Genomic DNA, 14304 nt, shown 5'->3' with positions numbered 1-14304 from the left:
AGTTAAATACGTGATGATTCCAAACTTAACTTTGTGGATAAGATATGATGAATAGTAAAGCACATTATTTACTTTAGTGAAAATGTCAATATTTAGATGCCATTTTAAATACTTAATATTTTTTAACTTTTAAGATCAGGGATACATGTGCAGGTTTGCTATAGAGGTAGACTTGTGTCATGGCGATTTGCTGTAGAGATTATATCACCACCCAGGTATTAAGCCTAGAACCCATTAGTTATTTTTCTTAATCCTCTCCCTCTTCCCACCGCACCCCTCCCAAAGGCCCCAGTATGTGTTGCTCTTCTCTATGTGTCCATGTGTTCTCATTATTTAGCTCCCACTTATAAGTGAGAATCTAGGGTATTTAGCTTTCTGTTTCTGCAATTGTTTCCTAAGGAAAATGGCTGGCAGTTCTATCCATGTTCCTTCAAAGGACATGATCTCATATTTTTTTTATTTTTGTGTAGTATCCTATGGTAATATTTAATTTTTAAATGCCACATTTAACATGCAGAACAGGAAGGAAAAAGCTCTGACTAACCCTGTATAGGAAAATATGACATACAAAAGCGTATGAAAAGATAATTGTCTGATTTTATCCCAGGTATGGAAATAAACTATCTTTTCTACAAAATATACTAATTCACTGTGTATGGTTTGTGACCTTAGTTTTTACTTTAAACTTTTGTCTAATTTCTCATTATTTCTCATTTTTAAATATAATAGTACATCTAGTATATCTTTCCATGATCATTGCTTACAATTTTAAGCCATTAATGTCTGCAAAAGTATTAAATAATATGGGAGAACTGAAATTTAACTTGTAATATCTACATTTATAGGCTTAGTGTTTCTTCCAATTTTGATCATTGCAAACAATTTTATAGTAAATACTCATGTAAATACATATGCGTGTGTGTGTGTGATTTATGTGAATGTCCTTATATATGCCTAGGTGAATATGTATGTATGTAAATGCATACATATGAATACATGTATATGTATATATAGCGGAACATGTGTATATATATATATCTCTCATATATTACATATATATCTGTATATGTATGTGTGAATACGTACATTTACCAAGGTGGCCTTAACTTTTCTTTCAGCTTGACTAAGCTTTAAACATGCTTTTTCTGGATTCTATGACCCTAATCTCCCTTGTCTTAAATCATTTCCTTTAGAAAAATTTCATTGTGAACTGCTTATCTTCCCTGTGATATGTGTATATCGTGTCATTTACTTTAGAAAAATTTCATTGTGAACTACTTATCTTCCCTTTGTGATATGTGTATATCGTGTCTGGGTATACATGCGTGTGTGTGTGTGTATGTGTGTGTGTGTGTAAAACAGAGTCTCACTCTATTGTCCAGGCTGGAGTGCAGTGGCGCGATCTTGGTTCACTGCAACTTCTGCCTCCCGGGTTCAAGTGATTCTCCTGCCTCAGACTTCCAAGTAGCTGGGATTACAGGCATGTGCCACAACACCCAACTGATTTTTGTATTTTTAGCAGAGATGGAGTTTCGCCGTGTTGGCCAGGCTGCTCTCAAACTCCTGACGTCAGGTGATCCACACATTTCAGCCTTTCAAAATACTGGGATTGCAGGCATGAGCCACTGTGCCCGCCCTATATGTTTATCTTTTATTAAAGGATTTTGGCCAGTTTTACAGTACAAAAATTATTTTCTCAAGGACCTGGGAGCCATCTCTTTGAAATGTAGTCATCAAGAATGATGATGCCCCTATGTACTAGTCTCTGTGGGAGAGTAAAAGCCTAACTTTCATGGTTCTCAATTAGCCAACACAGATGGATTAATCACAGAAAAAAATGTTCAAGCCCAGAAATAAACTCTGTGTGGTTGACACAATCATTGACCAGCCTCCATCCTAATGTCATTCTCTGGTACTTTTCTCCTAGCTCACTGCTTAACTACCCCCCTGCCCTTCAGCCTTTTGTTTCAGCAGAGTTGAGTTCAGACTGCTCTCTGGTCTCTCTTCTGTTTCAATAGTCTTGAATAAAGTCATAAAGTCTTCCTTGCCTGTTTAATCTTGTCTGGAGCAAGTTTTGCTTTGATAGTATTATATGGTTAATAGAAATATAGAATGCCTAAGAATATGCACGTAATTTGGATTATTTTAATAAACATAAACCTAAAAGTATAAAAAATAAGTCAAAGATATTTATCTTTAAAAGTTTATAGATATTAACAACCAGGATTTTTCAATAGGAATCTTTTTTATTATAATTCTTGCATAATCCACCAGGGAAAATATAATTAAAATGTATTTAAAATGAATAAAATATTTAAAAGAAAATGAAAAATTTTAAATTGTTAGTAATAGAGCATAGCATCATACTTCTACCAACCTGGAAGGAACTCATATAGTTGTTCCCTTTTTTGTGTATGAATGAGAATACTGAGGCCCAACAAAGTTCTCTAGCTAAGTAATAAAATTCTAGTATGTCCTCCAAATCTCCTGACTTAAATTCTTACATCCTTTCTTACATATTTTAGTAAGCAATCACATTTTTAAAAATTAAGACAATGAAAAATATAGATGTGTCCAGGGTTGAGGTGAGATGAAAGATACAAATCATTCTCTAAGGATGGAAGAGAATAGAAATTTTGGGGGGCCATATTTTTATTGGTGAAAATGTCCTCCATAGGTGTCATAGTGTCATGGAGTTGGGAGAAAAATGTGTTCTCAGATAGAAAAAATAGGTAATTCCTTGCTAGCAAATCTGTCCTCAACGAATGGTTAAAGTGTGTTCTCAAAAGAAAAATGAAATGATATAACTTCAAAAAGAAATGAAGCATATTGGAATTGTTTAAAAATAAGAAAATATAGACTCTTGCTTCTCATGAGTCTTAATCATATTTGGTGATTGAAGAAAAGTTATAACATTATCTGATGTGAGGTTCAAGAGGTGAATAGGAAATGTTCAGGACAATTATGCTTAAAAAGTGAGAGAGTAAAGGGACCAAAATGGAAGCAAGTTTTCTGTACTTTACTTCAAGGCTATGCGAAATGTCAACATGAGTGAACTGTGATAATTTATGTATATAACCAATAGAGCAACCATTGAGAAAACTAAATGATGTGATATACTCAAACACACTATAAATAAATCAAGAGTATTCAAATAATCCACCAAGTGATAGGAGAAGAGAAACAGAGGAATAGAATCATCAGATACAGAAAATGAATAATGAAATAATGGATTTTAAGCCCTAACATCAATATTAATAATTCAATAATACCTATAATAACCTTAAATATAAATGATGTATATACACCAATTAAAAGGCAGATTATGCTTGTCTTTCTGTACCTGGCTTCTCTCACTTAACACACAAACATAGCATGTTCTCACTTATTTGTGGGATGTAAAAATCAAAACAATTGAACTCAAGGACAAAGAGTAGAAGGATGGTTACCAGAGGCTGGGAGGGTAGTGTGTGGCTGGTGGGTAGGTGGGGTTGGTTAATGATTAAAAAAAAATATATATATATATATATATATAGACAGAGAGAGAGAGAGAGAATGAGACGTACTATTTGATAGTAAAATAAGGGGACTATGGTGAATAACAACTTAACTGTACATTTTGAAATAACTTAAAAAATGTAATTGTATTGTTTTTAACACAAAGGATAAATGCTTGAAGAGACAGATTTTTAAAAGCTTAAAATTGCAACATTTTTCTGATTATATAAAAAAGACAGATTAATAATAGAGTGAATAAAGTGCTTTATCTGAAAGTTACTTTTATAACTCACTTCAAAATATACATTTGCAATGTATATATATTGCATATATTAAATGCTGAATAGAAGATATGATGGCCCCAAAACTCATTTTGCCCTACTAGCTGAGCAAGTCATTGTATGAGTATTGAAAATGTTTACTAAATGACATTCAAATGAAACTTGGACTACACTTTTCCAGAAGTTGGGTATTCCCTACATGTGTACACATTTACACTGGTATTCTTTTCATATTTATTAGCCTCCTTCTTCTCTAAATGAATGTAGTTTAATGTCTCCCAGAAACTAAACATGTCTCTTCCAGTAAAGCCAGAAAGCTGGCAAACTTTTTACATAAATATACAGATAATAAATGTCTTTGGCTTTGCAAGCTAAGTGGTCTCTGTGACAAACACTTATATCTGCCTGTGTAGCATGAAAGGAGTCATGTAAGCAAATATGAATGATATGTAAGCAAATATGAATGATAACATTTTAATAGAACATTTGTTTTTTACAAAAACAGGCATTGAGCCAAAGTTATTGCATGAGTAATAGTTTGCCATCTCTGGGAAAAGAACCTAAAATTGAAGCTTTTATTTTTTTCTCTAAAAGGACCTAGAGACTTTGCAACAGGTGACTATTTTTGCTATCACATTGCTCTGATTAACAGCTATTGTTTGGGAAAATGGACATTTATTTAGCATATATAAAATGATGTCAGTACATTACTCATTCCTAAGAGTAAATGCCTTCCTTTCAGTTATGCTTAGTTTGAAATCTTCATATGGCTTTCTCTCATGGGTAGAGCTATGAGATTTTTCTTATTTATATAGAGAATGCAATCTTGTGTCACAGGAATGTATGCATTATTCAAACTCGTAAAATTTTTGGTCTCACTTGTATAAACATTAAAAAAGGTAAAACATATAAAATCTAAGTCTCTATTTTTATAGAAAATGAAAGTGAAAAAGTGATAGATTAAGTAATTTACAAATTAAATTGCTAAACTTTTGTCAGAAGTATGAAATGGTATGGAGGCCTGACCAAAAAGCAATAACATTTTGAAGTTCAAACATATACATTCATGTCCAAATGATGATTTTCAACAGAGTTGTGAAAGCCATTCAGTGAAACCATTTTGAATAAATGGTACTGGAGCAACTGGCCATCTATTAGCAAAAACAAACAAACAAACTCAATATAGATCACAGACATAAATGTGAAATGTAAAACCACAAAACTTTTAGGGAAAATAAAAGGGAAATCTTTGAGATCTAGTGCTAGGCAGAGAGCGCTTATAGTTGACAACAGAAGAATAATCCATTAAGGGATAAATTAATAAGTTGAACTTCATCGAAATGTAAAGTTTTCCTTTATAAAATAATCTTGTGAAGAGGATGGGTAGGCAAGCTATACAGAAGAAGAAAATATTTGTAAACCACATATCCAAAAAAGAATTGGTATCTAGACATATAAAGAACTCTCAAAGGCCACAGTAAAAAATAGCAAACAATGCAACTAGAAAATGATAAAAGACATAGACATTTCACTGAACAGAATGTACAAATAGTAAGTAAGCACATAAAAATGTTCAACATCATAAGAAATTCTGAAAATGCGAATTAACACAAGAATCAGCTCATGCCTATAAAATGACTAAAATTTTCTTAAAAATAGCAATAACACAAAATGCTGGCAAGAATGAGGGTTGCAAAAGGGTAAAGCTACTCTGGAAAAATAGTTTAAAAGCTTCTTCTAAAACTAAACATGAGATTAAAACAAAACATATAAATTAATCAGAAGATAAAAACTAAACAAATTACCATAAGATCCAGAAATTGTACTCTTGGACATTTATTCCCAAAAAAAATGAAAACTTGTGTTACCAAAAAACTTACATTCATCTGTACATGAATCTTCAGAGAAGCTTTAATTGTCATAGCCCAGAAATGGAAACAATCTAGATATCCTTCAACAGGTAATTATTTATACCATGGGATACTACTCACCAATGAAAAGGAACCAACTATTGACTATTGACCAGATATTGGAAAATGCTATAATTTGGATGAATCTCCAGGGAATTATGCCTAGTGAAAACAAAACGAAAAAAGCCAATGCCAAAAGATTACATATGCTATGATTCCATTTCTTTAATATTCTTGAAGTGAAGAAATTATGGAAATGAAGAATGAATTAGTGGTTGCCAGGGTTTAGGGTTGGGGTCTGAGGGTGGAAAGGAGGCCAGGTAACAGGGCAACACAAGATATCAATGCTGTAATTGAATTATTATACATTTTGAGTGTGGTGATGGATGCACAAGTAGACAAACATTTTTATAGTATGAAATATCAATACACATACATGCATACACCTTGGTGAGTGCATGTAAAACTGGAGAAATTTAAATAATATCAGTGGATTGTATTAATGTCAATTTCTCACATGGGATATCATACTGTAGTTTTATAAGATGACCATTGTGGGAAACTAGGTCAAGGGTACATGGGATCTGTCTATGTTATTTTTAATAACTGAATTGCATCTACAATTATCTTAAAAAAAAAAATACATGTGTGTTTGTGTGTTTCTATATTCTATTTTATTGATTTCATTATTCATTTTCCTATTTTACGATGTTGGAAATGAGGATTTTTTTTAACCAGTGACTCTCTGTTATTATATTTTTTAATTACACATAAATGAAAGATGTATTTACTATTTGTGACATCTTAGATTCAGTAAAATTATAAAAATATTCTTTTAGGAAATAATTTTAAAATCATATATTCAACATTACTGTAGAAAATACCATCAATCACTCTTAAATCACCAGGGAGTCCACATACATGTCTGTATTTTCAGATTTTCAATTAAAAATTTTAATCATTAACATTTTTCTGAAAGATGTTCACATCAGATCTACTGGCTTTAAAGTAGATGATAAAGTGAGTTTTCTCAATGCATTTCAGTAAGTTCTATGTTTTTATATAACCTTCGGGAAAACAGTAGAAGCACTTGATTAATAAAAACTCACTTCTCCCATGTCCGGTAGCCTTTCTAACTTTAAAGCTGACAGGAAAAAATGATTTGAGCATAAGAACTCCTGAGAATTCTATCTATGAAAGCAGTGCTTCAGTTTTCAAAAGGTCAGGCAAGAACATTGCTGTTTTCTCCTTGTATTCCCAATCCCTGTCACAGTGCCTTTGAAAAAATGAATAAATATCTCAATGTAGGTGGAATATTGTATGTAAATCTCCAGATTATAGGGCTTATTTAGGACCACGCATTTCCAAACTTCCCAGTGCATTCATTCAAGTGATATTCTGCAAAAGAACTAAGCATTGCATAGAAATTTTCTCACTAAGAGAGTGTAGATTTTATCATCAATCCCATCACTGTTTTGATCACAGAGCTGTGCAAAAGCAATTGCAATTCTTTAGAAGTTCCACAGTGAGAGTTTAATTATATGGAGATATGTTTTTAGAAAATCCTTTGTATTGGCCTCAAAAAATTGTGGACAATATATTTCCACAATAATGTTCAGCTATGTAAATTAAGGTTTAACTAAGTTACAGTCCAAATTCCAAGGAAAGTCATGCTTCTTGATAAATGTAATTCTCTCTGGTTAAGAATTTAATCAGTCATTTACCCCTTGTTTCTACTAGTGCTGACTTTGGTGCAGTAAGTGCTTTATTTAGAAAGGAATGATAACAGTAGGTTTTTATGTGTCACTTTAATTCAAATTGAAACCACAGTTTTTAGCAAACAATCCTTATATTGAAAATGGCATTTATTAGCAGTTCCTTTTTCCTATTACGACATAAAACATTTAATCTACTTTTTATTTTTATTTCTGGAATTCTATGTGAAATTAATAAAGTGAATTTTTATCTCTCAGTTTTTAGATGTAATAGATGCTATGCATGCCAAGGATTTTTTGAGAAAATGTGCAAAAAATAACACATTTTAGATATCTTATATTTCAGATAAAATTAAATAGAAATACTTAGGACATAGCCCAAATCTTTTATTCTTTCTGCAGAATATTGATGTTTAATTGTGTGAATTCCAAAATTCTCACTCTAGCAACCACCAACTATTATCTCAATCTCTCCCATTCTCTCACTCTAACTGAAATGGGTCTTTATCTTCACTGAAATGTTCAGTCTCTTCATTTTTCCTACTTTACTATTATATTATTCTTTCTTGTGCCTTTTTTAAGTTTTGCCTAATATGAATCCCTACCATTTGTCATGCTGACTCTGCCTTTTTAGTACCCTAAAAGTTTCTGTTTATGATAACGACCTTGGAACCAAATCCCTTTCCTCTACCGTAGTTTAAGACTAATTTTATAGTTGCAAAAGTGAAATTTTATCTTAAATGACAGGGCCTTTACACAAAGAACATCGACTTACCAAGTGTATATTAAGTAAAAAAAAAGCATTAATGTCTTGCCTCCTATAGTTTGGAAATCTGTAGGAAATAAGTAGGAAGATTCCCCAGCAGGGGAAAAGGAAAGAATTACTTCTTTAGATAACAGGAGAAAAAAATCCCAGCTGATAGTACCTAAGGAAATTTCCTAGAGACGGTTGGTTGTCTCTTGAGGAGCTGAGTCTCCTTACCCAGTAGAGGGAGCTGAGATAGATTTTTATTATTGTATACAGTCTAGAGAAAAAAAATTTCTCCAGCAAACTGTGGGTATGAATATTGGTACATAAAGGAAAAAAGAATTTCAGAGCTGTACCACCAATTCATGCATGGATTAAGAGGTAAAAATATTACCTTTTGTTCTACAAATATTGATAGAAGAATCAGACTGAGAATACTACTCAACTCCCAAGAATGGCATATTCCTCAATTTTCTTTCCAGATATGGGTAAGGAATGTACTCCCAGAGAGGAAATCCAAACCCTGTAAAGAAACTACTCACAGAATTGAGGCCTAATTAAGGACTATTTCCTACCTTAAAGACAATATCCTTCAGAACATTTGACTTAGAGGACTTCAGAATAATTATGACCAGAGACTGCTATGTGCCTCACATCCCATTCTTCTCTCTACATACCAGACACTAGAATGCTTATTGCAGATACTTATTACATACTTGCTTCTCATTGTCTCATTATACATTGTGTAATTGGAAGGAAAAAATAACTTTGTCTTAGTTCACTGGTCTCTGATGTAAGAGAAGCCACATCAAATCTTAGGTAAAGATTATCATGACATCCTGCACATCAAGCCTAATACCACAATTGAATGAGATTTTGGGATGTGTTCCTTAGAAAAGAGTGAGTAAATTTTGCATGCAAAAAAAGTAAATATTTTTGTACCGGAGAGAGGATTACCATGGTTTCTATTTTTTGTTTCTATTTATTCTTCCTCCTCGAAAAAGGATTAAATATTCTTGCCAATTACCATGTGTCCAGCAGTAACTTCTTGTGGGAAGAGTATACTTTCCCATCCTGTAGACGTTGTATTTAGCCATCTGACTTCCTTTGGCCACGGCATACAACATGACATTTTGTGTGCCAAATCCAAGTCAATTATACTCTATCATTTCAAACATCTCATTGGATACAAATTCAAACTATTTATTAAAATTAAATTACTGAAGTCTGCTTTTTATTTAAAGTCTTCAAACTTCAATTTAAGGCAATTTCTAGAAAAATAAATTTTTATTACTGAATGGCAATTTCTTGGGGGAAATTCAAAGTTCCTTTTGGTAAGTGACATCATAGATTACAACAATAACCTTCCTTTCATTATTTTAAGGGGCTCAATCCTAGGCTGCTGATAATATACAAAGAAAGCAACCTATGGCAATTAGTTCTACTACAAAGTATCACCATTTAACCTAAATTGGACATAGAATAGTGCTTGGCAATTTTCTTTAAAATTTTTTAATGATTTGGTGTTAAAATGTTTACCAAATTTTATGCCATAGAACTATATTATTATATGATATTTCAGAGACAGAAAAATCTGAGATCTAATAAATTAGGGAAATGTCACATATCTATATTCAACAAAATATATAATGTGTGATGATGTATTTCAAACACAGAGAAAAGCCCAGAAAATAGAATGATAAACAAACACATACCACTAGCTTTGTAATACAAAGCTATTACATCCTAGCATTTTGTCATATTTCATCTTATTTTATGGATATAATGATATAGATATAACTAAATCCTGTCTGTACAGATCTCTCTGATAGGAAGAGAAATTATCATGTTGAAACAAGCCTTATCCAAAGGGCAATTTTGCACAGCTTTTTATACACTATTCTACCTGTCGTGATTTCAGTTAAAAATATTAAGCATTCAGTAAATACCAATTTTGTGTCAGGATCTTTATTTAAAAGTTGGATTCATTGTTTAAAAAAATATAAAATTAAGGGGAAAAAACAAACAACTGAGAATTACTACATACAATTATACTTTAGGATACAGGGTAGTCTTATCCAAGGTCACAAAGCTAATAAGGAATTTAAGTGAAGATTAAGTTAGTTCTGGCTCATAATCTAGCTTTCCTTCCTGAAAATCACAAGTATAAAGTAATTTCATCAAAAATGAAAGAAAATGCATATATATATGTATTTATACACACACACACACACACACACATATATATACAATTGTAATATCTCCTGCTAAGGCTCTGAAATTAAATATCTAGAATTTCTGTAGATGGATAGCTTATAAATATCAAGTAATCTGTATATAAATCTACACAGATCTGTATCCTAAATTATAATTGTATGTAGTAATTCTTAGTTGTCTGTTTTTGTCCTCTTAATTTTACAATTCTTCAAACAATGAATCAATCTTTTTAACAAAAAGCCTGGCACAAAATAAGCTTATTAAATGCTTAATAAGTTTAACTGAAATTTACAAGTAAAACAGTGTATAAAAAGCTGCACAATTTTAAAATATTCTTGAAAATATAGTTACAATATTCTTTATAATATTAAAATAGATTATGATGGACCTGAAATTATACTAAAACATTTCTAAAATAAATACTTTATTTTGTGGAAGTCAAACAGAAAGGCTTAAGCTTTGCCATTGTTAAATTTCATTCTCTTCTCTATATTTAGTGAGTTAGAAAAGCCACATATTACAAACCTTTTTACATATAATGATCAAGTAGTAAATTACCTTTTGCAGTTATTCCTGAGATACTCATTTACTATTTCTACTCATTTTTTGCCAATGTCATCAACTGCATTCTAAGTTATTTGTGCATGACTGACTATTTTGCATTGATAACTAGATTAGAAGTGTTGGGGCTCAGAATGTTATATCCCATAATAAGGCATCTTGGCAATTGAGAAAACTGAAGAAGCAAGGATACTCTGACCTTCCCCTGACTTTCTTTGTGACAGCTGGTCATACATAATTGTCTGACTTATCTCTCCTGATCATAGGTAATAAGACTCTCATTCCAGAGGAGCCCTGCCCTATACCCAGAGGCCAAGAAGAATCTGAACAGACAGACTTTATCATTCTATTCCCTGTGCCATGGTATGAATTTGCCCCCCAAATTCAAATTCCTGTTGGAAACTTAATTCCATGCAACTGTGTTGAGAGTTAGGATCATTAAGCAGTGATTAGTTTATGAAGACCCTGCCCCATGAATGGATTAATGCTGTTATTCTGGAAATAGGTTAGTTCTTGAAGGAATGGATGCCTAATAAGAAGGAGTTTGCCCTCCTTTCTCTCTGAAGAGTTCACTCTTGCCCTTCTTTCTGCCATGGGATGATGTAGCACAAAAGCCCTCACCAGATGTCAGTGCCATTTTCTTGGACTTCCCAACCTCCAGAATGGAAGATAAATCTCACATCTTTATAAATTAACCAGTCCATGGTATTCTGATATAGCAACAAAAAAAATGGACTAAGACACCCAGTATAATACCATTAGATTATACTAATTTTATCCAATCATACTTCTATACAACTATACAATCCTTCATCAAACCTAAGTATAAAAACATACAGTTTTTCCCATCTCTTTGGGTCTTCCTTTCTTTTTTTTTTTTTTTTTTTTTTTTTTTTTGAGACGGAGTTTCGCTCGTCACCCAGGCTGAAGTGCAATGGCGCGATCTCGGCTCACAGCAACCTCCGCCTCCTGGGTTCAGGCGATTCTTCTGCCTCAGCCTCCTGAGTAGCTGGGATTACAGGCATGCGCCACCATGCCCAGCTAATTTTTTGTATTTTTAGTACAGACAGGGTTTCACCATGTTGACCAGGATGGTCTTGATCTCTTGACCTCGTGATCCACCCGCCTCGGCCTCCCAAAGTGCTGGGATTACAGGCGTGAGCCACCGTGCCCGGCCGGGTCTTCCTTTCTAAAGCCTCCTGTGTCACATAAAACTTTGGTTAAATGAATCTGTAAAACTTCTGTCTTCTTTATCTGCCTTTTGTTATAAGAGTGTTAGCAATGACCTTTGCAATAGATTAGAAAAATATTTTACTTTTTCTTTCCTACAGATATACAATACTATTTTGAAGTAAGTTATCTGAACTGATTTAATAAAGAAGTAAAGAAGCAAACAAGCAAAACAGAAAGAAACAGCTCCATGCCACAAGGGGATGAAATTATATATGGATAAAATAGATGTTTTTAATTATTTTCACAATATGTTTTGCTAAAGAATATAGAATTTGCCAGTTTACTTCTTACTTATAATAAGAAAGATTATGATATCCTCCTATCAGGTGAAAAGATGGAAACTGTTGCAATTAAACAATAGCCAGATGTGAGGTCTTCTGTATCTTGATCCTTGCATCAGAATGAGACTTAAAGCCTTTTTTAATAGATTCAGGTGGTACTGATTCAGTTTTGTTGCATGGATATATTGTGCAGTGGTAAACTTGAAGCTTTTAGTGTAACCATCACCCAGATAGCGTACATGGTACTCAATAGGTATTTTCTCATCTTTCACTCCCCTCCCACTTTCCCATCCTTTCAGGTTTCCACTGTCTATTATTCCATTCTGTATATCTATGGGTACACACTGTTTAGCCCCCATCATAAAGCCTTTTAAAACATAAACTCACTTACCTTATTTTCTCCTTCACTCTTAATTATTGTATCATTTTGTTAAAAGAACTTTTGTAACTTAATATTTTTCTTATTATTCAATTGCTCATAACAATTCATTATATCATAAGCAAAAAAGTGTGAAGTTTGGAGTTCATTTGTGACTTTGTGACATTTGCTGTCAAAGTATAATGCTGAATATTATGTTTTTATTTTAGGTAGGTTAATCCATCTTAAAAATCATACTCTGGAAGTGGAGAGGGTATTCTAGAGATATTGTAAACATATAAGATCAATACCTGGGTCGGAATGATAAAAAACAAATAATAACTTATTGTATTGTATCCATTCATACTTAAGTAAGAGTTGGAAAGCCAACTTGAAGTCCACAAAAGAAATGTAAGGTGAGCTTTATCGTGAACAATTATAAAACCAAAATTTACAAAATAAGTAGCTACTTTATTTAATTACCACAGGCCTGGATTGCATAGTGTTGTCTTTGAACACTTGAGGGTTTCTGAAACACTTTCAGGAGGTTATGAAGGTCAAGATTATTTTTATAAGACCTTTCTTGCCTTTGTCTTATTCATGTGTGGAGATTATACGGAGAGTAACAAACATGAATCAAGGCAATGGCATCTAACTGTAGTGGATTCTAATATTTACTATGCACACACAGTTTAAAAAAAATCAGGTTCATTTAAGAATGCCCTTGATGATGCAGTAAAAATTAGAAATTTATATTGAACATTAACCCTTGAGTATGTATCTTTTTAATATTCAGCCTGATCCCGGTTCCTTATAATGAAAGTACAATGGTTTCCTCAAAAGAAAGTATTTTTGCCATTGTTTGAGTGGTGAGCTAAACTAGCAGCTTTCTTTTCATGGAAAAACATTTGTCCTTGTAAAAGCAACTGATACTTTGGTTATGAAGGCTTGCATATTTGGCAGATACTTTCTCACAAATTAACAAAGTGAGTCTGTCACTTCCAAAAAAATAAATTACACTATTTGTTGGCAATTATAACATTTAAGCTTTCAGGCAAAAATTGTAATTTAAGAAAAATTGCATCCACCACCATATGCTTGATAGCTTCCCAACACATACTTTTCTGAGGATATTGGTGGTAATATTACCAAGTATGATATTTTAATATTTTATAATAAAATGTGTCAAAATTTGTAAAATCTGCATAATAAATTGAACCAGTATTTCCCAATAGACTAATGTAAGGGCTACAAAATAATGCAGAAGTGAAAGATGCATTCAAAGTATAACAGAGAACAATGGATTTTAATATACTGCAAAACATTGATTGATACAGGTTTAGATTCCACATTGCCATTATCATTTAAGAAACTACCACTTGCAAGTCTTAGTTTAGAATCAAAGAAGAATATCTACAATTATCTAAATAAACCACTAAAAGACTTTTCCCTTTTCTAACTATACATGGGTATAAGGCTAGATTTTCTTCATATACTTTAGT

The sequence above is a fragment of the Aotus nancymaae genome, unplaced genomic scaffold (genome assembly GCF_030222135.1).
Source record: "Aotus nancymaae isolate 86718 unplaced genomic scaffold, 86718_ANA_hifiasm-v0.15.2.pri h1tg000016l, whole genome shotgun sequence".
NCBI classification, from domain to species: domain Eukaryota; kingdom Metazoa; phylum Chordata; class Mammalia; order Primates; family Aotidae; genus Aotus; species Aotus nancymaae.
Note: the sequence above shows the minus strand (reverse complement) of the source record.